We start from the raw sequence: 23565 nt of genomic DNA, 5'->3' as shown, positions 1-23565 counted from the left end.
CTGGATTGACTTGCGGACTCCAGCTGGACCCTCACTGCTTCTCAGTTCTGTTGCTGCCTCTATCCTGGAGACACATAACTCTTGGACCCATGGAACAGGTCAGGTTCCCTGAGTTCCTTCCTCTGCCCCCGGCACCATTGTCTGCTCAGCTCACAAGTACACCTGGAGACAGGCAGCTGAGCTGACATCCTCACTGTGCATGGAGGTTCTCTGCAGTCTGATGTTTCTTCTCAGTTCTTTTGGGAATCACCAGCAGTCCATGGATGCTTCTTCCAGGGGCTTCTGGGTGCTGTGAAGATGAATGTGCAGGGCCACGGCTGTTCTGGGACTGCTGCCCTGTGGGGAACTCTCTACAGGGAATAGGCAGAAGGAACATCGCTCAGACCTTATTCCCAGAATCTCATTTCAGATTTCAGGGGAAAACATTTTGCCTCTAGTTTTAGCCTGCAGTATGGACAAAACTTCCCACTGGCACACAGCCCCCTGAAATTCCTACCTGGCCCTCTCCTCCATGCACCTGTCTGCATCCTCAGCTGGCTCCTCTCCACTTTCTGGTATCACCCTCCTGGGACCAGGGGGACTCTGACAGCACTTGAGACAGACACAAGAAATGTTACTAGAAATCTGCAGGACTTGTGCATGGCTGTGCTGGCTCCGTGCTGACATGAGCCCTTAAGCTGATTCCTCCCAAGTGCTCCATTGATCCCTTCACCAACCTGCCCCAGCATCCTTGCCCAGCGCTGGGTCACTATCCTCTGCTGTCTACATGGAGCTCAAGCATTGGAGGATTCCTCAGAGGAGGGAGGACAGGATGGGATTTTCTTTCTGGCATGATAGATACAATGTCACCAACCCCCTCAGTGAGCATGCTGGAATACATTAAGGGAAGAAGAAACTAGAGAGTGTATCCTTTCCCATAACACCCCACCTACTTGTTTCAGCCCGAGTCTCTGAAGCACTCTTCACTGGCTGCCACGATATTGTTATTTGTCGCTGGGAGGCAGCAACAGAGTCTTCTTAAGGCTTTGGAGATCCTCTTCTTCAGGCCCTTCCATCCCCACCTTCTCATTGGGAGAGGCCCATGATGGTCTATTTCCCAGGAGGGTGAAATGCTGTCTTGGAAGAATTCAGTGCTTGTATTTTCTTCCTGGATTTTCTTGCTGGGGAAGGGAGTCCAGGTGGTAGATCCCCAGGAAGATGAGCTGAAGTCTTCAAAGGTTTTGGAGCCTGTGTTCCCTTCCAGGAGTTTCTTACTGGGGAAGGGGCTGCTGGTTATAGACACCCAGGAAGATGAGCTGGAGTCTGGGGAGGATTTGGAACCTGTATTCTCTTCCTGGAATTTCTTACTGGGGAAGGGACAGCTGGTTGTAGACTCCCGGGAGGATGTGCTGCTATATGCGTATGAAGCCTCAGAGCTCTCACTGGTCCCATCTTGTGTGCTTTCAACGGTTGAGGTTTGGGACAGCGTGAACAGTGAGCCTGTGGTTCCTGAAGATGATGTTATTGTTGTTGTTGTCTCCTTTCTTTTTCTTGAGGGTGAAGTTGTAGAGCTTATTCTGCCCCCCTTTTCTCTGAATGTGTCCTTTCCAACATGAGGCATAAAGCCCTGCAGTGGGGAGGTGTTTTCCAGGAAGCTACTCTTGAGGGAAGAAAGGGTGGGAGGCACACTGTGTCTCCTCTTATGGCCTTTCCTCCCAAGCCCAGGCAGCTCAGAGTGGCTGGGAGAAGTGAAGGTGCGAATGGTAGATGCACTGCTTCCCCCCCTTAAAGAACAAGGAAGGCTGTGAGCTTTTGTAGGGTTCAGTGTGCCACCCTGCCCTGCATCGTAACAAAATTGGGGCCAGAGGGTACCCTTTCTTTTGAGGATGAGGTACGTTGCCATGGCACGACTATACTTCCGTTCCTTCAATGCATATCTGAGCTCTTGAACTTTATGCCCCATTAAAAACATTTCAAAAGCAATGTTGGGCTCTGGTACTTGAGGGATTTTTTCTGAGGATGTCAACGTGCCTTGATCACGGCGCAGCCATGGGTGTGCTAATACTTCTTTGATGGATGGCCTTGTTGTGGGGTCTAGTGTAAATAATCTCTTCAATAGGTCTTGAAGGTCTGGGGAGAGGCGATATGGGATCCAATAGTACTGGGATTGGTTCAGGTACTTTATCTTGAAGTGCGCTGCCTCTGTAAAAGGAAGTTGACCCACAACTAAGTAGTATAAGAGCACACCCAGGCTCCATATATCTGCTGGAAGGCCGTCATATGGTTTCTGATGGAATACTTCAGGAGCACAATATTGTGGGGTACCACAGAACCCCTCAAACTGTTCCCCTGAGGCCAGTCTTTTGCCTAAACCAAAGTCAGTTAGTTTCACATGCCCATCCCAGTCCAACAGGATGTTCTCGGCTTTGATGTCTCGGTGGACAATATTCTGACTGTGGATATAGTCGATGGCCAAAGACAGCTCTGTGAAGATGGTCCGCGCCTCTTCCTCCTGTAGACGCCCACACTTGTTGATGTGTTTCTGCAGGGATCCCTTGGATGCATATTCCATCACAAGGTAGGTTTTGTGCCTTGTGTCAATTATCTGTAGTAACTGCACTATGTTACTGTGATGAAGAGTTTTCATTAATTCAACCTCAGAAACAACTAAGAAATCTTTCCTTGTGCCCCTTTTCAATATTTTGATGGCGACCATTGTCTGGGTCATAAGGTGGAGAGCCACTTTGACTTCTGCAAAGGACCCTTTGTCTAAGGTGCCCAGGATGTAGTAATCACGTGCCAGGGTGTTCCCTTCGTGGCAGCTGGCCTCGAGCTCCCTCGACAGCATACTCCCCTTCTCTTGGTCAGAGTCTCCAGGAGCAAGAGCAAGAAAGGTGGCAGGGGAAACACATTGGAGTTAATTCTAGGCAAGCTTACTGCTAGAGACTCTAAGATTCAAAGTCAGAGATGCGTCCAAAGACATGTCTGGCCATGCCTCAGGGGCACAGGGAAAGCAGAACAAAGCAAAGACAAACACAGTGGATGGAAAGAAGGAAGAAGGCTCAGAGCAGAAAGACAGCAAGGGCAATGGAAGACAACATTTTAGTCAGGAGAACAAGGATCCCCATCTCAAAGGACAGAACATTGACAAGCTTACCGAAGACATCCATTATGAAGGCAAAGCACTGAGTTAAAACTCAAACTTGAACTTCAAGATAGCTTTACCCAGAGTGCATGGGTAAATGCAACCTGCCCCAGTAGATAAACACAGTATATACACAGGATGGGGGCAAAAGTCGCACAGCACCTATGAATAAGAATGAAAATTTGTCATTTTTCTGGAAATGGATGTACTTTGAGGTCACTGTGTTACACAGAGTAATGTAGCCCAACAGAGACAAACGGGGGCTTTTCTCACTCCTTGGTACCAACAGGCTCTATCTGTTACTGTTCATTTCACTGAGACCAATGCCCTGACAAGAGGCACAGCACCTATGAATAAGAATGAAAATTTGTCATTTTTCTGGAAATGGATGTACTTTGAGGTCACTGTGTTACACAGAGTAATGTAGCCCAACAGAGACAAACGCCACCATTTTCCTTACCTGCGGGAGCTCAGTGGTTTGAGGCTGGGCTAAAGGAAAGGGGAACTATGTGGGGACTGGAGGTTAAGAGGCAGGACGAGATAGGGAGTAACAGAAAGTGACAGTCAAATAGAAGTCAGGAAAAGAAATGTGGATGTTGGCAGGCAGCGATGCCACTCAGGTTTCTCCCTACATTTCATCTCAACCCTCAGGAGGCAAGACAGGTGAATCTCTGAGTTTGAGGCTACCCTGGTCTACAGAGAAAATTCCAGGTTAGCCAAGTCCACACAAAGAAACCCAGTCTACAAAGATCAAGAAGAGCAAACCAAACTAAAGCAAGAAAGAGAGAGAGAGAGAGAGAGAGAGAGAGAGAGAGAGAGAGAGAGAGAGAGAGAGAGAGAGAGAGAGGAAAGAAGAAAGGAAGAAAGAAAATGGATGGATGTTAATCCACACCCAAAAAAATGAAAAACCTAAACAAACAAAAAACAAAAGGCAAAGTTGTAAGCAAAGCCCCCAAATGAATAAAGTCACATAAACAGAAAATCAAACCTCTGAGCTTGTGGAAAGAAAACACAGGAAAGAACTCACTCTGGAAGTGTAGCTGATGTTCAATGTCCAAATCCAAACAATCGCCAAGGTTCAAATCCGATCCAACAACCAACCACCGAGTCTAACCACCACCCACCAAGTCCTACAGATCACCAAACAGCTCTCTGCACAGAAGGACACAAAACAGCCCAGACAGTGCATTATATGATCAGCTGTGGGTCACTCCTCATAGTGGCTCTCTGTGACATCAGAGCATTACTGGCCACCCAGAACCGGCACAGCTCACCGGGGGCTTTTCTCACTCCTTGGTACCAACAGGCTCTATCTGTTACTGTTCATTTCACTGAGACCAATGCCCTGACAAGAGGCACGTGTCGGGAGGGAGAACTTTATTTAGGCTCGTGCTATGAGGGGTTTGCTGGAAACGTTGGGATTCCTCCTCTGGGGTTTTAGTCTCCTGCCAAAAAGAATGTTTCAGATTGCATGGAGACAAGATAAAATGGATTTGGAGGGACATCTAGAAGTTTCCAGAAGGGGAAAAACAAGAAATATCATCTCCCTCTGTCTTCGTCTTTGTGTCTCTGTGTCTCTGTGTCTGTCTCTGTCTCTGTGTCTCTGTCCCTCTCCCCCTCCCTCTCCTTCTCCCCTTTACCCTCCCCTCTGTGTATGTGTGTGTGTGTGTGTGTGTGTGTGTGTGTGTACCTGTGGATCTTAGAGGGTTATGCTGGGGACAGTTTGTCAATCTAAATGCCAAAATATTTTCTACCTGAACTCTCCTTTCTAATACAGTTTGCTAATCAATTTAGCTACCTCTTAAGGTCCTTTCTGAGTCATGATTGAAAACCCAGGTCAGCAGCATAAAGGAAGGCTTTAGTCTTCCCGCATGCACTGGCCAAGTAAAAGCTGTTTCAGGTTACTTTGACTCCACGTGCCCGCTGCAGAAGCCCTGCATATGCCCTGAGTCTGCTCCTCAGCCTCGAGCCCCACCCTCAACCCCAGACCCACCTCCCACCCCCTCAACCCAGCTCCACTCTCACTCTTCACCCTGACATTTGTTTGTTTTATAGTCTTTAGTGTAGAACCAGGCCTACTGGAATCTTTCTCCACCTCTTGTCAGCGTCTACAGATTTATAGAATCTATTAATGTGTTCCCGCCATTGTTTTGGAGAATGGTTATTAAAAACAGCTCTGCTTATAGGTTCAGTAAAAGTAACTGAATCATTTTCGCTATACTTCCTACGCATTTAGACTTCCTAGTTGAATTGGTTTTCTGGATTTGGAAATGCTTCTGTGGATCATGGTTCGTTTGTACTTGTGAGTCGGTAGAGGCCCTTTGAGTTGGTACTTGCATGCTCTCTATCTGGAGTTATTCTTTCCTGCAAGTGCTTGTTCCAGTTCTTTTCTCAAGTCAGTAGACCATGAGTGGCTTGGCAAGGGGAGGACCATCACAGTCCTTATAGAAGACTGCATCCAGTTCTGGCCCTTGAAGTCCCTTCAGCCACGGTTAGGGCCTCTGGACCCTTGTCTGTCTGTCTGGACTGTTCTCTGGGCAGGTCCAAGGAAGATTTCATTACCGAGGCAGAGACCCTTGGAATTGAACCAGAGGACACAAGAGTAGACTGCTTCTGCCCTGTGACTTAGCCACCGTTCTGTTCTCCCAGAACCTAAATAGGCAGACTGAACTTTTGTGGCATCTGCAGAGTTGGGCTTCCCTGAAGCTGGCTGTCAGAAGAGCTCGCTTAGGCCTGTTGCATTTGTTGAATAAAAACCAACTAAGAATAGATATTTGATTGGGACTCCAAAGGGTCAAATTCACCTGAAGATGGTAACAGAAAAAGAAATCTGAACTCAACTGGAGAAGGGGGCTGGTGTGGGCTACAAAGGGGCTATGAAGGGGCCCCGTGAGGGCTGCTGCTCTATCCTTCTTCACGTTCACTTTCATACTTTAACTTTGGCATTGTTAGCTTGTTGCACTTAAATCTTGTTTACTGTTAAATTAGACAAACACACCCTCTGGTTTCTTTGGCAGTCTTTTTTCCTATGGGGTGACAATTAACTTTAACAGTTTGGTCTCCATCATAAGAAACTGACAGGGCTTATATTTTTATTACAGCCTTCTACACAAGGCAGAAGTGAGAAGTGTACTGTATTCCTACTGCAGTTTAAGCGACAGCATATGTAAACAAGTTTAGCTTCTTTAAAATTTACTTGTATTTATTTATTTTATAGTCTTCACACTTGGCCAGTGGGTTTTCTAGGGAGTTTCACAAAGGACCAGCTCACATCCCGTTTCTCCTTCTGTATTGCCACATTCAGAGTTTGCAATCTCATATAATTTCACTTCTTCACTGCACTTTAATCTGTTTGAAGATAAACATAAAATCATAGTCTATTCTTACCCCTCCGAGGATACTGTCCAAGGGCCTAGTGGATGTCTGAAACCATGAATGATGCTATAGTTGTGATGACTCCTCTTTACTGCCATCGTGCTGGATTTATAATCACCATGGAAACACTCTTCTGGGTCTATGAGGGTGTTTCTAGAAAGGTTGAGCTGTGGAGGAAGACCCACTCTGTGTGTGGTTGGCCTCATCCCACCGGTTGATAGGGTCTGAGCCTAAAAACAGAACTGAGAAAACAAGGTGAACACCATTGTTCATCAGTCTTTGCTCTCTGACTGCAGGAGCAATGTGACCAGTCAGTCACACCATGCTCCTGCCACACAGCTAGGTCCCTCCTGCCTTCTTCACTGAGATAAGCTCTGTCCCATAAAATAAAATAAAGTAAAATAAAATAAAATAAAAAACATAATCTCTAAGACAAACTCTTCCTCCCTTAAATTGCTTCTTTTCCATTTATTTATTTATTTATTCATTCATTCATTCACTTTTCAGCCCCCTCTTCCTTCAGTTCCCCCTCACACAGCTTCTCCCTAACCCCCCCTTCAGTTCTCCTCCTGCCCATATCATCCCATGTTGTCACATCAAGTCACTGAAGGATTAGGCACCTCCTCTCCCACTGAGGCCAGACAATGCAGCCCAGTTAAGAGAACAGGATCCACAGGCAGGGAACAGCATCAGGGACAGCCCCCACTCCAGTTGTTGCAGAACCCCCTGTGGACCAACCTGCACATCTGCTACGTGTGTGTGTGTGTGTGTGTGTGTGTGTGTGTGTGTGTGTGCGCGCGTGTGTGCGTGTGCGCTCGCCTGTGTGTGTGCGTGTGTGTGCATGTGTGTGTGCGTGTGTGTCCGCGTGCGCGCATGCGCGTGTGTGAGTGTGTGTGTGTGTATGTGTGTGCGTGTGTGTGCGCACGTGTGTGTGTGCGTGCGCGCGCGCGTGTGTGAGTGTGTGTGTGTATGTGTGTGCGTGTGTGTGCGCACGTGTGTGTGTGTGTGTGTGTGTGTGTGTGTGGGTGTGTGCGTGTGTGCGTGTGCGTGCGTGTGTGTCCAGCTTCAGTCCACGTATGCTCCTTGGTTGGTGGGTCAGTCTCTGGGAGCCCTCAAGAGTCCAGGTTCATTGACGGTGGGTCTTCCTTAGGAGCCCTTATTCTCTTTGGGTCACCCATTTTCTTTCTCAACCCTCCCATAAGACTTCGTGAGCTCCACCTAGTGTTTAACTGTGAGTCTCTTCATCTGTTTCCATCAGCTGCTGGGTGGAGCCTCTCAGAGGACAGTTATACTAGACTCCTGCAAGCATGACAGAGTTTCATCAACAGTGTCAGGGATTGGTTCTTGCCCATAGGATGGATCACAGTTTGGGCCAGTCAGTGGTTGGCCATTCCCTCCATCTCTGCTCCATCTTTGCCTCTGTACATCTTATAGCCAGGACACATTTTGGGTTGAGGCTTTGTGGGTGGGTTGCTGTCCTTATCCCTCCACTGGGAATCCTGCCTGGCTATAGGAGGTGGCATCTTCAGGCTCCATATTTCCCACTGCCAGGAGTCTCAGCCAGAGTACCCCCTACAGAATCCCTGGGGCCTCCTCCTATCCCAGGTTTCTGGCACATCCTAGAGATCCCTTCACCACCGATTTTTGTTCTCTGCCTCCTGCTCTCCATACATATGATCCCCTTGCCCTGTTCCCCTCCACATTCCCTCTCCCACCCGGTTCTCTTCCTCTGATATCTATTTTATCTCCCCTTCTGAGAAAGATTCAAGCATCTCCCCTTAGACCCTCCTTGTTATTTGGCTTCTTTGGGTCATGGTTATCTTGTACTCTATGGCTAATATCAATTTTCAAGTGCATGCATATCATGCTTGTCCTCACCAGGATGATATTTTCAAGTTCCTTCCATTTGCCTGCAAAATTCATGTTGTCCTTGTTTTTAATGGCCGAATAGTATTTCATTGTGTAGATGAACCACATCTTCTTAATCCATTTGTCAGTTGAGGGACATCTAGGTTGTTTCCAGTTTCTGGCTATTATGAATAGAGCTGCTATGAATATAGTTGAGCAAGCATTCTTGTGGGATGCTGGGATATATGCCCAGGAGTTGTACAGCTGAGTCTTGAGGTGGAACTATTCACAATTTTCTGAGAACCTGCCAAATTGATTTCCAGAATGGTTGTACCAGTTTGCAATCTCACCAGCAATGGAGGAGTGTTCCCCTTGCTCCACATCCTTGCCCACATGTGCTGTCACCTGAGTTTTTGATCCTAGCCATTCTGATAGGTGTAAGTGGAATCTCAGCACTATTTTGTTTTACATTTCCCTGATGACTAAGGGCACTGGACATTTCTTTAAGTGTTTTTTGGCCATTAGAGATTCCTCTGTTAAGAATTCTCTGTTTAGCTCTGTACCCGATTTTTGAATTGGGTTACTTGGTTTGTTGGTGTCTAACTTCTTGAGTTCTTTATATATTTTGGATATTAGTCCTCGGTCAGATGTAGGGTTGGTGAAGATCTTTTACCAATTGGTAGGCCATCATTTGGTCATCCTTTTGATGGTGTCCTTTACCTCACAGAAGCTTTTCAGCGTCATGAGGTCCCATTTAATAATTGTTGATCTTAATGCCTGAGCTATGAGCATTCTGTTCAGGAGGTTGTCTCCTGTACCAATGAGTTTAAGGCTGTTCCCCACTTTCTGTTCTATTAGATGCAATGTATCCAGTTTTACATTGTGGTCTTTGATCCACTTGGACTTGTGTTTTGTGCAGAGTGATACATATGGATTTATTGCCATTCTTCTACATGCAGACTTGCAGTTAGACCAGCACAATTTGTTATGATGCCCTCCCTTTTCCATTGCATGGTTTTGGCTTCTTTGTCAAAAATCAAGTGTCTGGACGTTAGGGGGTTTATTTCCTCGTCTTCTATTTGATTCTATTGATCAACCTGTCTGTCTTTGCACCAATACTATGTGGGTTTTTTTTCTTCCCTTATTGCTCTGTAGAACAGCTTGAAGGCAGGGATGGTGATTCCTCCAGAAGTTCTTTTATTGTACAGGATTGTTTTAGCTGTCCTGAGTTTTTTTTTTTTTGTTTGTTTGTTTGCTTTGTTTTTCCACATGAAGTTGAGAATTGTTCTTTCAAGGTCTGTAAAGAATTCTGTTGGAATTTTGATGAGAATTGCATTAAATCTATAGATTGCTTTTGGTAAGACAGCAGTTTTAGTTTGTTAATTCTGTCAATCCCTGGGCTTGGGTGATCTTTCCATCTTCTGATATCTTTTTCAGTTTCTTTCTTCAGTGACTTGAAGTTCTTGTCATACAGGTGTTTCACTTGCTTTATTACAGTTACACCAAGATATTTTATATCATTTATGACCTTTGTGAAAGGTATTGTCTCCCTAACATTTTTATCAGCCTGTTTTTCATTAAAGGAGGACTACTAATTTTTTTGAGGTACTTTTGTATCCAGCCAGTCGGCTGAAGTTGTTTATCAGCTATAGGAGTTCTCTGGTAGAATTTTTGGGGTTTCTTATGTATACTATCAGATCATCTGCCAATAGCAATACTTTGACTTCTTCTTTTCCAATTTATATCTCTTTGATATTTTTTAGTTGTCTAATTGCTCTAGCTAGGACTTCAAGGGCTATATTGAAGAAATATGAAGAGTATGGACAGCCTTGTCTTGTCCCTGATTTTAGTATAATTATTTTAAATTTCTCTTCACTAAATTTGTTGTTGGCTATTGGCTTGCCATATATTGCCTTTATTGTGTTTAGGAATGTGCCTTGTAACCCTGATCTCTCTAAGAGTTTTAATATAAAGAGATGTTAGATTTTGTCAAAGGCATCTAATTTGATGATCGTATGGTTTTATCTTTCAGTTTGTTTAGATGGTAGATTATGTTGAATGATTTTTGTATATTGAACCACCCTGTATCCCTGGGATGAAACCTTCTTAATCATGGTGGATGGTGTCTTTGATGTGTTCTTGGATTCAGTGTGTCAGTATTTTATTGAGAATTTTTCCATCAGTGATCATAATAGAAATTAGCCTGAACCCTTAAGTTGCTTCTTGCCAGGTATTAGTTTATAATGACATGGAAAGTACCAAGACATCTCTTCTACAGATGTAGTCACAAGGTGACAGGGTTTCTCCAGGTTCATGATCTTTAATTTAAAGGTTATTATCACTTAAAAATATATGTGTATGGTTATGTTGCCTGCACTTATGTACAATTATGCCTGGTGCCTTTGGAGGTCAGGTGTTGAATACTGTGGTGGTTTGAATACACTTTGCCCACAAGGGAGTGGTACTCTTAGGGTGTTTGGCCTTGTTGTATCACTGTGGGTGTGGGCTTGATGGTCTCCTCTTATGCTGAGGCTCCACCCATTGTAGAAGAGAACTTCCACCTAGCTGCCTATGGATGCCAGTCTCTTCTGGTTGCCTTCAAATTACACTGCCGAACCCTCAGCTCCTTCTCCAGTATCATATCTGCCTGCATGTTGTCATGCTTCCTGCTATGATGACAGTGGACTAAACCTGTCAATCTATTAGCCAGCCCCAGTTAAATGTTTGTCTTTCTAAGAGTTGCCTTGACATGATGTCTCTTCACAACAATCGCAACCCTAGGTAAGACAGATCCTGAAACCAAATTATAGAGAATTGTCAACCACCATGTGATTGGTGGGAACAAATACAGGTCTACTACAAGAGCCCTTGACCACTGAGCAATTTCTCCAGGCCTCTCTACTATAATTTCTGTACAAACACCATGATATATGATCTACTGTTGACTAAAATACCATCATGCGGTATAGGACTGTTCTGCATTCTCCTGTTACTACAGACCTATGACAAGACTTACATTCTAGGATAAATACAGGAGGAGGAGGCCAATGATAACAACTAGCAGCAAAATAAAATAATATTAACAACACACTATAATGAAGTTCCTTAAAAGTTATGAGATTTTACTTGTGAAATTTTCCATTTAAAACTTTTGAGTTTTGGTTCACCTTGGGTAATGGTAACTGCAGAAAGTGAAATCTTGTATATAGGTGGACTATGGTAGTAGAGTTTATCCCTAGGATAGGGAAACTGTGTCATGGTGTGCCGTATGTGTTACTGTCTGCTGGAGTTAGTTTAGGCACAGGAACAATCATGAACAATGAAAGAAGCAGTGTGGTTGGTTGTTGATCATGGTGCCCATCTGCAGGTTTCATAGTGAACTGTGGGTTGAAGGTCAGCCAGCCATCTGTCCCTGGTGTTACTACTTAGAGCACACATAGAGGAGAAACTGCAGTTTGAACTGCATTGTGAATGACTGATCTTTCATTTAACTGAACAAAGCTGCCTGACGTGTCTATGTGTCAGATCTGTGCAAAAGGAGGGATGCCTTTAACCCACTTAATGACTTGTTTATATTTAAAAATATCTAAATAGAGGCTGAAGAGATGGCTCAGCGGATAAGGGCACTGACTGCTCATCCAGAGGTCCTGAGTTCAGTTCCCAGCAACCACGTGGTGGCTCACAATCATCTGTAATGGGATTTGATGCCCTCTTATGGTGTGCCTGAAGACAGTGACCGTGCACTCACATATATAAAATGAATGAATGAATGAATGAATGAATAAACAATGTATCACTGTCTTCCAGAAGAGGGCATTGGATCCCATTGCAGATTATTGTGAGCCACCATGTGGTTGCTGGGAACTGAACTCAGGATGTCTGGAAGAGCAGTTTGTGTTCTTAATGGATGAACTTTCTCTCCAATCAAAACACTAAATCTTTTTTAAAAATCTAAATAAATTCTCATTATAATTACCTCTTGTGTTCCCAGATCATAAGCTAGCTGAATATTTTATCTGTATGTGACTTTGAGTTTAGAAATCATGGTATGGGTCCAGGCCCTGTGATTGCCTTCTCAAAATGAAGTTTCTTTGTTGCCTCCTTTCTCTGTTGACAGTCCTGCTTCAGCTACCCCCTGCCTCTGACATATACTGTTTCTGTCCACAGACAAAATAAGCAAACTATCTTCATCACCAACTACCTCCCTCCATTCCATCTTGATGTTTTTGGGTCTAGAATTATGTTGCCCTTCCACCAGGATAAAAATTTTGCCCAAGTTCCCAGCGTAGCCAACTAGAGCTGATTTTCTGATGGCCATCTCAACACCCAGCATGTTTTTTCCCCTAGGAAAAATCGCCATGGTGACTGGGTTACAACTATCTTTCAAACTTCAGGCCAACCTGAAAGTTTTTTCTCAACTTAAAAATCTAAAATAAATAAGTAAATAAAATAAATAAATAAATAAATTTAAAAACCTGGGTGATATTTCATATAATCTTCAAAAGCTCACAAAGGAAAAAGGTTCCTGAAGAAGTTCTGTTTGTCTCATTTCTTTGGGACTTTGGGTGCATTTTTGCATTAGCGAAATGGGTGTAATGTGTACTCAGAGAGAGTCAGCATGGTTGTTTTGAACTTGAGACAGGCTGGGAAAGGAATGCAGAAGCACTTAACAAATGCCCATCACTGTACTTACTGAATTCACAAGCTGCAGGCACGCTCTGATTTACTACTTGCTTTATTTCTGAAAAGGGATTTTTTTCGGGAGGTGTGGGTGTGTGGGTGGGAGGGAGACGTGATACTAGCCTGGGAGGAGAAGAGAGAAACTTGCTTCCAGAGTCCTTCTGTGGGTTCACTTAACACTGATGGTTTCAGACACACATTTGAGGGCGCTTTGGCTAATGAGTGGTTTGCTGGCAGAAGATCTTTCGTTTAAGTCTGCGTTCCAAACGTTTGCTTTGTTAAACACAGTGGCTATCTACTGGGGAAAATCATCTGCAGACTGAACGGAGGCTCAGTACTTTGAATGACAAGACAGTAAGTCTGGCGATAGGTGTAGAAAAGCTGGAATTAAGCCAACCATTGGACTGAGCCCGGGGTCCTCAATGGAGGAGTTAGAGAAAGGACTGAAGGAGCTGAAGGGGTTTGGAACCCATAGGAAGAACAACAGTATCAGCCGACCAGACTCCCTTTAGCTCCCAGGAGGTAAACCACCAACCAAAGAGTACACATGTAGGATCCCATGGTTCCAGCCCCATAGCAGAGGATGGCCTTGTCAGTTGTCAGTGGGAGGAGAAGCCCTTGGTCCTGGGAAGGCTTGATGCCTCAGTGTAGGGAATGCCAGGGCAGGGAAGCAGGAGTGGATGGGTGGGTGGGTGAGCTCCTTCACAGAAGCAAGGGGAGGGAGGATGGCATAGGGGCTTTCTAGAGGGGTAACTGGAAAGGGGATAACATTTGAAATGTAAATAAATAAAATATCCAATTAAAAAGAGAGAGAGAGAGAAGCTGGAATTAGGTGGGCTGTGCTCTCTAATGGAGAGGCAGCACCACCAACAGCCCAGAAACTCAGCATGATTATTTTATCCATCTGAACTGAGGAGGCGGCTCTATTGTATATAGCTGAACCAGGAGACAGGTTAACTAATACTGGTAGGAGGTCACTGTAAGGGAGCCGTCTCAGGCTGCAAACACCTTAGAGGAGGTGCTGTGGTTGATGGTTTCTGCATACACTGCATAGCCAGCCATTTGTAAGCACTGGCACTGGGACCAGAGGAGGGATTTGCCATCCCTCTGGGCCCTATCTGGGGAATCCATCTAGGCAGTGAGGTCCTTGCCTTGACTGGTCCTGGCAACAACACACATTCATTCAGGACTTCATCCACTCCTTACACATCTGTTTCCCATAATAGTGAAATTAGTGTTTAATACAAAAATGGGTCATTTGCTTGTCTGTCTGGTTGTTAACACTGAAGCCTTCATAGATAATGTTATTCACATGCTGATGTCAAAGGAGACACTTGGCTAGGGTGCAGCTGGAGTGCAAACAGGCAAGGAGGCTGCTTGGTACTCTGGCAGTTTTGGCCTTAGGGAACTTTCCCTGGGGAGATGTGAACAGATGTCTCTTCATCCCAGATATGGCACTAATGACAGACCAACCATTCCACCCAAGTCTAAGTTGGTGAACCAGTGAGTCTGATCCTGGTTACAGGAGCCTGGGCAACCCAAGTGTGACTACCTCATCAGAGAGGAGTCCCCCTCTCCAGCAGCTGATAGCTGCTTGTGTCTCCTCCCTCCTCATCCCCCAGTAAGTTAATATGTGGCCCAGTCTTGTCACGGGCTTATTCAGGTGATCACAGCTGCTCCTATTCCGGATAGAAATCCTTGCACATTGGACAAAGTTACAGCAGGCCTCCATCCTTACACTCAGTTCTAAATGTAGAAGACGGTGGGGAGGCTTGTGGTCCTAAAGGGTGATGGACTGAAGTCAAGGAAGTCTAGTGTAATTCTCAAAAACTGACCTAGTATGACAAGAACTTCAAGTCACTGAAGAAAGAAACTGAAAAAGATATCAGAAGATGGAAAGATCACCCAAGCCCAGGGATTGACAGAATTAACAAACTAAAAATGCGGTCTTACCAAAAGCAATCTATAGATTTAATGCAATTCTCATCAAAATTCCAACAGAATTCTTTACAGACCTTGAAAGAACAATTCTCAACTTCATGTGGAAAAACAAAGCAAGCAAACAAACAAACAAACAAAAACTCAGGACAGCTAAAACAATCCTGTACAATAAAAGAACTTCTGGAGGAATCACCGTCCCTGCCTTCAAGCTGTTCTACAGAGCAATAAGAGAAGAAAAAAACCCACATAGTATTGGTACAAAGACAGACAGGTTGATCAATAGAATCAAATAGAAGACGAGGAAATAAACCCCCTAACGTCCAGACACTTGATTTTTGACAAAGAAGCCAAAACCATGCAATGGAAAAGGGAGGGCATCATAACAAATTGTGCTGGTCTAACTGCAAGTCTGCATGTAGAAGAATGGCAATAAATCCATATGTATCACTCTGCACAAAACACAAGTCCAAGTGGATCAAAGACCACAATGTAAAACTGGATACATTGCATCTAATAGAACAGAAAGTGGGGAACAGCCTTAAACTCATTGGTACAGGAGACAACCTCCTGAACAGAATGCTCATAGCTCAGGCATTAAGATCAACAATTATTAAATGGGACCTCATGACGCTGAAAAACTTCTGTGAGGTAAAGGACACCATCAAAAGGATGACCAAATGATGGCCTACCAATTGGTAAAAGATCTTCACCAACCCTACATCTGACCGAGGACTAATATCCAAAATATATAAAGAACTCAAGAAGTTAGACACCAACAAACCAAATAACCCAATTCAAAAATCGGGTACAGAGCTAAACAGAGAATTCTTAACAGAGGAATCTCTAATGGCCAAAAAACACTTAAAGAAATGTCCAGTGCCCTTAGTCATCAGGGAAATGCAAAACAAAATAGTGCTGAGATTCCACTTACACCTATCAGAATGGCTAGGATCAAAAACTCAGGTGACAGCACATGTGGGCAAGGATGTGGAGCAAGGGGAACACTCCTCCATTGCTGGTGAGATTGCAAACTGGTACAGCCATTCTGGAAATCAATTTGGCAGGTTCTCAGAAAATTGTGAATAGTTCCACCTCAAGACTCAGCTGTACAACTCCTGGGCATATATCCCAGCATCCCACAAGAATGCTTGCTCAACTATATTCATAGCAGCTCTATTCATAATAGCCAGAAACTGGAAACAACCTAGATGTCCCTCAACTGACAAATGGATTAAGAAGATGTGGTTCATCTACACAATGAAATACTATTCGGCCATTAAAAACAAGGACAACATGAATTTTGCAGGCAAATGGAAGGAACTTGAAAATATCATCCTGGTGAGGACAAGCATGATATGCATGCACTTGAAAATTGATATTAGCCATAGAGTACAAGATAACCATGACCCAAAGAAGCCAAATAACAAGGAGGGTCTAAGGGGAGATGCTTGAATCTTTCTCAGAAGGGGAGATAAAATAGATATCAGAGGAAGAGAACCGGGTGGGAGAGGGAATGTGGAGGGGAACAGGGCAAGGGGATCATATGTATGGAGAGCAGGAGGCAGAGAACAAAAATCGGTGGTGAAGGGATCTCTAGGATGTGCCAGAAACCTGGGATAGGAGGAGGCCCCAGGGATTCTGTAGGGGGTACTCTGGCTGAGACTCCTAGCAGGGGGAAATATGGAGCCTGAAGATGCCACCTCCTGTAGCCAGGCAGGATTCCCAGTGGAGGGATAAGGACAGCAACCCACCCACAAAGCCTCAACCCAAAATGTGTCCTGGCTATAAGATGTACAGAGGCAAAGATGGAGCAGAGATGGAGGGAATGGCCAACCACTGACTGGCCCAAACTGTGATCCATCCTATGGGCAAGAACCAATCCCTGACACTGTTGATGAAACTCTGTCATGCTTGCAGGAGTCTAGTATAACTGTCCTCTGAGAGGCTCCACCAAGCAGCTGATGGAAACAGATGAAGAGACTCACAGTTAAACACTAGGTGGAGCTCACGAAGTCTTATGGGAGGGTTGAGAAAGAAAATGGGTGACCCAAAGAGGATAGGGGCTCCTCAGGAAGACCCACCGTCAATGAAGCTGGACCCTTGAGGGCTCCCAGAGACTGACCCACCAACCAAGGAGCATACGTGGACTGAAGCTGGACACACACACGCACGCACACCCACACACACACACACACACACACACACACACACACGAGCGCACACACACGCACACACACACGTGCGCACACACACACACACACACACGCACACACACGCGCATGTGCGCACTCACACACACACGTGCGCACACACACGCACACACATACACACACACACTCACACACACGCGCATGCGCGCACGCACACACACACGTGCGCACATACACACACACACACTCACACACACGCACACACACAGGCGAGCGCACACGCACACGCACATGCACACACACGCACACACACACACGCGCGCGCGCGAACACACACACACACACACACACACACACACACACACACACACGTAGCAGATGTGCAGGTTGGTCCACATGGGTGTTCTGCAACAACTGGAGTGGGGGCTGTCCCTGATGCTGTTCCCTGCCTGTGGATCCTGTTCTCTTAACTGGGCTGCATTGTCTGGCCTCAGTGGGAGAGGAGGTGCCTAATCCTTCAGTGACTTGATGTGACAACATGGGATGATATGGGCAGGAGGAGAACTGAAGGGGGGTTAGGGAGAAGCTGTGTGAGGGGGAACTGAAGGAAGAGGGGGCTGATACTAAGATGTAAAGTGAATAAATAAATAAATAAATAAATAAATGGAAAAGAAGCAATTTAAGGGAGGAAGAGTTTGTCTTAGAGATTATGTTTTTTATTTTATTTTATTTTACTTTATTTTATTTTATGGGACAGAGCTTATCTCAGTGAAGAAGGCAGGAGGGACCTAGCTGTGTGGCAGGAGCATGGTGTGACTGACTGGTCACATTGCTCCTGCAGTCAGAGAGCAAAGACTGATGAACAATGGTGTTCACCTTGTTTTCTCAGTTCTGTTTTTAGGCTCAGACCCTATCAACCGGTGGGATGAGGCCAACCACACACAGAGTGGGTCTTCCTCCACAGCTCAACCTTTCTAGAAACACCCTCATAGACCCAGAAGAGTGTTTCCATGGTGATTATAAATCCAGCACGGTGGCAGTAAAGAGGAGTCATCACAACTATAGCATCATTCATGGTTTCAGACATCCACTAGGCCCTTGGACAGTATCCTCGGAGGGGTAAGAATAGACTATGATTTTATGTTTATCTTCAAACAGATTAAAGTGCAGTGAAGAAGTGAAATTATATGAGATTGCAAACTCTGAATGTGGCAATACAGAAGGAGAAACGGGATGTGAGCTGGTCCTTTGTGAAACTCCCTAGAAAACCCACTGGCCAAGTGTGAAGACTATAAAATAAATAAATACAAGTAAACGTTTAAAGAAGCTAAACTTGTTTACATATGCTGTCGCTTAAACTGCAGTAGGAATACAGTACACTTCTCACTTCTGCCTTGTGTAGAAGGCTGTAATAAAAATATAAGCCCTGTCAGTTTCTTATGATGGAGACCAAACTGTTAATTGTCACCCCATAGGAAAAAAGACTGCCAAAGAAACCAGAGGGTGTGTTTGTCTAATTTAACAGTAAACAAGATTTAAGTGCAACAAGCTAACAATGCCAAAGTTAAAGTATGAAAGTGAACGTGAAGAAGGATAGAGCAGCAGCCCTCACGAGGCCCCTTCATAGCCCCTTTGTAGCCCACACCAGCCCCCTTCTCCAGTTGAGTTCAGATTTCTTTTTCTGTTACCATCTTCAGGTGAATTTGACCCTTTGGAGTCCCAATCAAATATCTATTCTTAGTTGGTTTTTATTCAACAAATGCAACAGGCCTAAGCGAGCTCTTCTGACAGCCAGCTTCAGGGAAGCCCAACTCTGCAGATGCCACAAAAGTTCAGTCTGCCTATTTAGGTTCTGGGAGAACAGAACGGTGGCTAAATCACAGGGCAGAAGCAGTCTACTCTTGTGTCCTCTGGTTCAATTCCAAGGGTCTCTGCCTCGGTAATGAAATCTTCCTTGGACCTGGCCAGAGAGCAGTCCAGACAGACAGACAGACAAGGGTCCAGAGGCCCTAACCGTGGCTGAAGGGACTTCAAGGGCCAGAACTGGATGCAGTCTTCTATAAGGACTGTGATGGTCCTCCCCTTGCCAAGCCACTCATGGTCTACTGACTTGAGAAAAGAACTGGAACAAGCACTTGCAGGAAAGAATAACTCCAGATAGAGAGCATGCAAGTACCAACTCAAAGGGCCTCTACCGACTCACAAGTACAAACGAACCATGATCCACAGAAGCATTTCCAAATCCAGAAAACCAATTCAACTAGGAAGTCTAAATGCGTAGGAAGTATAGCGAAAATGATTCAGTTACTTTTACTGAACCTATAAGCAGAGCTGTTTTTAATAACCATTCTCCAAAACAATGGCGGGAACACATTAATAGATTCTATAAATCTGTAGACGCTGACAAGAGGTGGAGAAAGATTCCAGTAGGCCTGGTTCTACACTAAAGACTATAAAACAAACAAATGTCAGGGTGAAGAGTGAGAGTGGAGCTGGGTTGAGGGGGTGGGAGGTGGGTCTGGGGTTGAGGGTGGGGCTCGAGGCTGAGGAGCAGACTCAGGGCATATGCAGGGCTTCTGCAGCGGGCACGTGGAGTCAAAGTAACCTGAAACAGCTTTTACTTGGCCAGTGCATGCGGGAAGACTAAAGCCTTCCTTTATGCTGCTGACCTGGGTTTTCAATCATGACTCAGAAAGGACCTTAAGAGGTAGCTAAATTGATTAGCAAACTGTATTAGAAAGGAGAGTTCAGGTAGAAAATATTTTGGCATTTAGATTGACAAACTGTCCCCAGCATAACCCTCTAAGATCCACAGGTACACACACACACACACACACACACACAGAGGGGAGGGTGAAGGGGAGAAGAAGAGGGAGGGGGAGAGGGACAGAAACACAGAGACACAGAGACACAGAGTCACAGAGACACAGAGACACAGAGTCACAGAGATACAGAGACACAGAGACACAGAGTCACAGAGACACAGAGACACAGAGTCACAGAGATACAGAGACACAGAGACACAGAGTCACAGAGACACAGAGACACAGAGACACAAAGACGAAGACAGAGGGAGATGATATTTCTTGTTTTTCCCCTTCTGGAAACTTCTAGATGTTCCTCCAAATCCATTTTATCTTGTCTCCATGCAATATGAAACATTCTTTTAGGCAGGAGACTAAAACCCCAGAGGAGGAATCCCAACGTTTCCAGCAAACCCCTCATAGCATGAGCCTAAATAAAGTTCTCCCTCCCGACACGTGCCTCTTGTCAGGGCATTGGTCTCAGTGAAATGAACAGTAACAGATAGAGCCTGTTGGTACCAAGGAGTGAGAAAAGCCCCCGGTGAGCTGTGCCGGTTCTGGGTGGCCAGTAATGCTCTGATGTCACAGAGAGCCACTATGAGGAGTGACCCACAGCTGATCATATAATGCACTGTCTGGGCTGTTTTGTGTCCTTCTGTGCAGAGAGCTGTTTGGTGATCTGTAGGACTTGGTGGGTGGTGGTTAGACTCGGTGGTTGGTTGTTGGATCGGATTTGAACCTTGGCGATTGTTTGGATTTGGACATTGAACATCAGCTACACTTCCAGAGTGAGTTCTTTCCTGTGTTTTCTTTCCACAAGCTCAGAGGTTTGATTTTCTGTTTATGTGACTTTATTCATTTGGGGGCTTTGCTTACAACTTTGCCTTTTGTTTTTTGTTTGTTTAGGTTTTTCATTTTTTTTGGGTGTGGATTAACATCCATCCATTTTCTTTCTTCCTTTCTTCTTTCCTCTCTCTCTCTCTCTCTCTCTCTCTCTCTCTCTCTCTCTCTCTCTCTCTCTTTCTTGCTTTAGTTTGGTTTGCTCTTCTTGATCTTTGTAGGCTGGGTTTCTTTGTGTGGACTTGGCTAACCTGGAATTTTCTCTGTAGACCAGGGTAGCCTCAAACTCAGAGATTCACCTGTCTTGCCTCCTGAGGGTTGAGATGAAATGTGGGGAGAAACCTGAGTGGCATCGCTGCCTGCCAACATCCACATTTCTTTTCCTGACTTCTATTTGACTCTGTCACTTTCTGTTACTCCCTATCTCGTCCTGCCTCTTAACCTCCAGTCCCCACATAGTTCCCCTTTCGTTTAACACAGCCTCAAACCACTGAGCTCCTGCAGGTAAGGAAAAATGGTGGCGTTTGTCTCTGTTGGGCTACATTACTCTGTGTAACACAGTGACCTCAAAGTACATCCATTTCCAGAAAAATGACAAATTTTCATTCTTATTCATAGGTGCTGTGCGACTTTTGCCCCCATCCTGTGTATATACTGTGTTTATCTACTGGGGCAGGTTGCATTTACCCATGCACTCTGGGTAAAGCTATCTTGAAGTTCAAGTTTGAGTTTTAACTCAGTGCTTTGCCTTCATAATGGATGTCTTCGGTAAGCTTGTCAATGTTCTGTCCTTTGAGATGGGGATCCTTGTTCTCCTGACTAAAATGTTGTCTTCCATTGCCCTTGCTGTCTTTCTGCTCTGAGCCTTCTTCCTTCTTTCCATCCACTGTGTTTGTCTTTGCTTTGTTCTGCTTTCCCTGTGCCCCTGAGGCATGGCCAGACATGTCTTTGGACGCATCTCTGACTTTGAATCTTAGAGTCTCTAGCAGTAAGCTTGCCTAGAATTAACTCCAATGTGTTTCCCCTGCCACCTTTCTTGCTCTTGCTCCTGGAGACTCTGACCAAGAGAAGGGGAGTATGCTGTCGAGGGAGCTCGAGGCCAGCTGCCACGAAGGGAACACCCTGGCACGTGATTACTACATCCTGGGCACCTTAGACAAAGGGTCCTTTGCAGAAGTCAAAGTGGCTCTCCACCTTATGACCCAGACAATGGTCGCCATCAAAATATTGAAAAGGGGCACAAGGAAAGATTTCTTAGTTGTTTCTGAGGTTGAATTAATGAAAACTCTTCATCACAGTAACATAGTGCAGTTACTACAGATAATTGACACAAGGCACAAAACCTACCTTGTGATGGAATATGCATCCAAGGGATCCCTGCAGAAACACATCAACAAGTGTGGGCGTCTACAGGAGGAAGAGGCGCGGACCATCTTCACAGAGCTGTCTTTGGCCATCGACTATATCCACAGTCAGAATATTGTCCACCGAGACATCAAAGCCGAGAACATCCTGTTGGACTGGGATGGGCATGTGAAACTAACTGACTTTGGTTTAGGCAAAAGACTGGCCTCAGGGGAACAGTTTGAGGGGTTCTGTGGTACCCCACAATATTGTGCTCCTGAAGTATTCCATCAGAAACCATATGACGGCCTTCCAGCAGATATATGGAGCCTGGGTGTGCTCTTATACTACTTAGTTGTGGGTCAACTTCCTTTTACAGAGGCAGCGCACTTCAAGATAAAGTACCTGAACCAATCCCAGTACTATTGGATCCCATATCGCCTCTCCCCAGACCTTCAAGACCTATTGAAGAGATTATTTACAATAGACCCCACAACAAGGCCATCCATCAAAGAAGTATTAGCACACCCATGGCTGCGCCGTGATCAAGGCACGTTGACATCCTCAGAAAAAATCCCTCAAGTACCAGAGCCCAACATTGCTTTTGAAATGTTTTTAATGGGGCATAAAGTTCAAGAGCTCAGATATGCATTGAAGGAACGGAAGTATAGTCGTGCCATGGCAACGTACCTCATCCTCAAAAGAAAGGGTACCCTCTGGCCCCAATTTTGTTATGATGCAGGGCAGGGTGGCACACTGAACCCTACAAAAGCTCACAGCCTTCCTTGTTCTTTAAGGGGGGGAAGCAGTGCATCTACCATTCGCACCTTCACTTCTCCCAGCCACTCTGAGCTGCCTGGGCTTGGGAGGAAAGGCCATAAGAGGAGACACAGTGTGCCTCCCACCCTTTCTTCCCTCAAGAGTAGCTTCCTGGAAAACACCTCCCCACTGCAGGGCTTTATGCCTCATGTTGGAAAGGACACATTCAGAGAAAAGGGGGGCAGAATAAGCTCTACAACTTCACCCTCAAGAAAAAGAAAGGAGACAACAACAACAATAACATCATCTTCAGGAACCACAGGCTCACTGTTCACGCTGTCCCAAACCTCAACCGTTGAAAGCACACAAGATGGGACCAGTGAGAGCTCTGAGGCTTCGTATGCATATAGCAGCACATCCTCCTGGGAGTCTATAACCAGCAGCCCCTTCCCCAGTAAGAAATTCCAGGAAGAGAATACAGGTTCCAAATCCTCCCCAGACTCCAGCACATCTTCCTGGGTGTCTATAACCAGCAGCCCCTTCCCCAGTAAGAAACTCCTGGAAGGGAACACAGGCTCCAAAACCTTTGAAGACTTCAGCTCATCTTCCTGGGGATCTACCACCTGGACTCCCTTCCCCAGCAAGAAAATCCAGGAAGAAAATACAAGCACTGAATTCTTCCAAGACAGCATTTCACCCT

The 23565-nt window shown here is 45.3% G+C and overlaps 2 pseudogenes; one reads left to right on the top strand and one right to left on the bottom strand.

Annotated features, from left to right (window-relative positions):
• Positions 1 to 1896: 1896 nt before the first annotated feature.
• On the bottom strand, positions 1897 to 2768 carry LOC117708269 (sperm motility kinase X-like; annotated as a pseudogene).
• A 19130-nt stretch (positions 2769 to 21898) lies between these two features.
• LOC117708286 (sperm motility kinase X-like) lies at positions 21899 to 22651 on the top strand (annotated as a pseudogene).
• The last annotated feature ends 914 nt before the right edge of the window (positions 22652 to 23565 follow it).

Source organism: Arvicanthis niloticus, chromosome 5, assembly GCF_011762505.2.
Source record: "Arvicanthis niloticus isolate mArvNil1 chromosome 5, mArvNil1.pat.X, whole genome shotgun sequence".
NCBI lineage: Eukaryota > Metazoa > Chordata > Mammalia > Rodentia > Muridae > Arvicanthis > Arvicanthis niloticus.
Note: the sequence above shows the minus strand (reverse complement) of the source record. Positions and strands in the feature narration are given on the sequence as shown.